At 37.3% G+C, this 4,384-nt stretch overlaps 1 non-coding gene across 1 annotated transcript; it reads right to left on the minus strand.

Moving 5' to 3' along the window:
- Window positions 1-681: 681 nt before the first annotated feature.
- On the minus strand, window positions 682-785 carry LOC111523456. The gene has a single exon (XR_002725526.1). It is a non-coding gene; the product is annotated as a small nucleolar RNA U13 (small nucleolar RNA).
- Window positions 786-4,384: the final 3,599 nt, after the last annotated feature.

A 4,384-nucleotide genomic window follows, 5' to 3' on the forward strand; every position in this document is an offset into this window, starting at 1 on the left:
TATACAATAAACAGATACTTACTGGTGCCATGGAAATCACAGTTCTCTTCCTAGTGGGACTTCTCCATCTTTCTCATCCTGAGGAGTTGTCATTATTATGATTTAGAACTAAATTCAAAGTACTAAATAAAAGCCAGTCAGATTAACTTCTTATGATATAGGTTTATATTTTTTTAAGGCTAGAGAACTTAAGATTATAAACCAGATAAACTTTTTAAAAGTTCTTCAAGATACATTAGTAAAACATTTTGGTTTTGTGAGTCTGGGGCCTAGGTAGTATTCCTGCCCTGTAACTAATATAATATTATAAATTACCAAATTTCTTTCCCTTCTTTTTGTTTAAATTGTCACACATTTCATGAATAATTGCAGATCACAGAAAAATATTAAAAATGATTAAAAACTGGAAAATAATAGGACCAAAATAGTGACCCAGCTCACTTTTAATAAAATACTAAACAAAGTACAAGCCAATGAAATTCAGGTAAATTTAAATGATCACCACCTCCATCTAGTTTATTTTACTGTAATCCTGCAAAGTACTTTGTTATTAGAATATCTCAATGCATGAAATGTGAAACAAATGAGCCTAATAAGAAAACTTATATAAAAATCTTAAAAGATGCTGAAAAAGCATCTGATAACTTTCAACATATTTTTTTTTCTTCTTTGTTTTTCTCGCATCAGATGGGTAATGTACAAATGTCATAACAAGATATGAGGGAGGCACATCTCACGCCTAAGCATAAAAACCTGATCATCAAGTTTACAAATCACAAAAGGATCTCAACATAATTTTTTTGAGGGGAAAACATACTAGAAAACTAGGAATAAATATGTAATTCTTCAACATGATCTCAAAAAACATTTATCTTAGTGGTTACACATTAGAAGCATGTCTATCAAAATCAGAAACATGAAAATTACATGCATCACTGCTATTATAAAGTTATGGTAATGATTTTCTAGAAATTATGGCTGATTCAATAAGACATGAAACAAAAACAGAAGTCTAAGCACTTTGCCATTGTAGCACTCACTATGTTTGTAATTAAAAAATGATTATATGGTCACTTGTCATTTCCCTTGTAAAAGCATAAGCTCCATAAGAACAGGAACTAGGTCTGTATTATTTATTAAGGAATCTCAATGCCCAGAAAAATACCTTTTACAAGAATATATGAAATAGATATTTATTAGATGAATGAAGCAGAACTTCAGGGTATGGCTTAGTAAGAAGGTTAGCAAATAGTCTCCCCAAAAGCAACTGCCAAGCTAAACAAAAATGACAAAAACAACTATGTCTATGCTCTTGGAATCTGCCAAAGGCAGAGCCAATTGGAGAACCTTTTATGCTTGAAAACCTGTGGAACTGTGAATATCAGTGGGAGCTTAGGGCATTTTGTACTGGGACAACTCGAAAGCTCCTGCCAGCCTAGTTGACATGGATGTTTTGTGAGAGTGGAACAGGCTGTGACAACTAGTAGTTTTGCTACCATGGTCATACTGGGAACACTTGATTTGGAGAGGTGGGCCATGCTCATGCAGCAATGTCAGTAAAAGTGACAGTCTTGGCAAAGAGTCAGTGGAATCGACCAATGATTTTTCTAATCTGAGGTTTTTGTTGGGACAAGCATAATATCAGCTAAGGCTACACATATCCACTACAGAGACCAAGATGGTCCAAGCCCCTCTACATACTACTGGCCAACACTGAGGTTGCTCACACAGAGAAGATGTGCAAAAGAGCCTGGCGGGAAGAAAAATCTGGAGGAAAATTGAAAACAGCCTGAAGTTTGTACTCTTCCTGCATAGAAATCCATCAACAGAGAACAGAAACCTTATTGGCTCAAGTGTTTTGAGTATAGCGTCTGCCCAATCATTGGGTGACCACTATGCTACACAGAAAGAAGAATGACCCCTCACAAGTCCAACATAAAAACAACAATAACTTTTAAAAAAAAAAGGAACAGAGACATAAGCAGCCATTGGGAAGACCAGTTTCACAGATTTGGCCCAGGCAAGCTACTCAACAAACAAAACAACAAAAACAAATGTCAGGAAAGAAAACCATGACCCAGAGTTGCTATATTATCAAAGTGTCTAAATTCTCTTTCTTTCTTTTTCTTTTTCTTTCTTTCTTTCTTTTTTTTTTTTTTTTTTTTTTTTTGAGACAGAGTTTTGCTCTTGTTGCCCAGGCTGCAATGAGGTTCTCCTGCCTCAGCCTCCTGAGTAGCTGGGATTACAGGCATGTGCCACCATGCCTGGGTAATTTTGTATTTTTAGTAGAGATGAGGTTTCTCCATGTTGGTCATGGCTCATCTCAAACTCCTGACCTCAGGTGATCCGCCAGCCTTGGCCTCCCAAAGTGGTGAGATTACAGGCATGAGCCACAGTGCCCGGCTCTAATTTTCAATAAACAATGTTATGGGATATGCAAAGAAATAGGACACATAATCAAGAGAGGGGTAAAAAGAGCAGTTAGTAGAAACTGAATCTGTGTGTCTCATTTGTATCCTCTGCCTTCCCCAGCTTTTCTTGATCTGACCTCTGCAAACCAGCCTTCCTTGGTAGGTAGAGTTAGACAGTGACAGGAGTCAGAGGTGCAGAGGCACAGAGGAAAGAAGCAGGTTTCTATTCTCCTCTGCTTTGGGCTGTGTCTCTGGCCACATCTCCTATAAGGTTCCAGTCTCACTGGAAAGCCCTAGCTGCTAATACCAGCTTTTCCTTTTGTCCTTCTGGCCCTAGAGATGGAAGGGCTGCCTGATGTTGTTATCTCTGGGTTTCCCTACCAACTCATTTGCTCTTTATCTCTTCTAACTCCTTTGTGGCAATTTCCCTACATTAAATTCCTTCTCAATAGTCAAGCAATCACCTATTGATAGACATTTGTGTCATTTCCAGTCTTTTCCTATCTAAAAAAATGCTTTAAAGAATAGCCATGTGCATGCATGTTTTTATACTTTTGCAAGTGTCCATTTGGGATAGATTCTTAGAATTGAGATTGTTGATTCAAAGAGTAAATACACATATCTAAGCAGCTTAAAGAGGCGTTATTGTTTCAAGCCAAAAATATCTTCTTTAAATATAGTTTTCTTAAAAAGAGGGTAATTAAGAGAGAGCTTTGAAATAGCAAGACAAATGAATCTCTTTGGGAAAAAAAAGTATAAAAATAATAATAAAAAAAACCTTCTGACTGTCCAGAAGAAGTAGCCTCCCAAGCAGGTGGAGTGAAGAGAGGAGGGAGAAGATTGCTCTTGATTCATCTTTAGTTAGGAGTGAGAAGGTTTGCCTGGGAAGAGATGCAGAGGCCATTTTTAAAAGAAGCAGCCATGTGAGGCATTGCGTACGCTTGGCACTGTACAATTAGGGTGATAGCATCTTTTGATGCATAATCTGTCGCCTTAGCTAATCAAAATCACTGAACCCCATTTAAGATGGAAAGTGGAATACTGAGTGAATTCTTATGTCAAAAGTTGGGTAAAGATAAGTCACACCCTCTGATCCATTTAAAAATACTTAGCAGGTGATTCCAAAGACTGAGCTACTGAAGTCCCCATGTTACTTATCCCAGGGGGATATGCAAAAACAGAGACAAGAATTAAGGAAGTAGCTCTACAAGACAGCAGAATTGCCCTGATTCTCCAAAGATGTTTCTGCATAGAGCATGGCCACAACCCTGGGAACTGTAGTCTTCCCTGTATCCCAATTGGGGTTAAAAAGAAAAAGAAGAAAAACTAGGAGCAGGGGAAAGGGATTTTGGTTTCTAGGGGTAAGGCACAGAAGCAACACTAAAGCCTTCTGCTGTCTGTCTCCCTTTTACTCCACCCTAAGGATGAGTCCTAAATAAAAGTTGAATCCAAAGGCCTTGGGATCATAATTCTAGTGAGGGAAGCTTGCAAGGGGGAAATGGTCTCTGTATGGACATTATCTGCTTTATCTGCTTTATTCAGTTCTTCTGCTCCACACCGTTATTTGCTTAACATTATAGGATTCTAGTTATTTTCTTTCAGCACTTAAAGATATCACTCCATTATCTTCTTTTTTCTTGGCAGCTCACCAATGCCTTCAAACAGATGGTTTTTGTGTTTTTTCTGGCTTTTCTTGTTTTCTTGGCAGGAGCATTGTTCTATAGCAAGCTACCCCATCAGAATTGCAAGTCAAAGCCTCCACTCTTAATTATTGAAAATGTATATGTGTTAATATCTAGTATTATAGATCCCTGTTCCAGTTTTGTTTTAAAAAATTTATAAACTATTATTGCCTATTTACCCACATGAACTTTAGCATCTCAGTATTGTACACCTTCCCATTACTAATTCTACCAAATGTACATGTTTATTTGTAGACAACTTTTATGATATTGAGTATTCTGTATCCAGAA

This window comes from Piliocolobus tephrosceles, chromosome 15 (assembly GCF_002776525.5).
Source record: "Piliocolobus tephrosceles isolate RC106 chromosome 15, ASM277652v3, whole genome shotgun sequence".
Lineage (NCBI taxonomy): Eukaryota > Metazoa > Chordata > Mammalia > Primates > Cercopithecidae > Piliocolobus > Piliocolobus tephrosceles.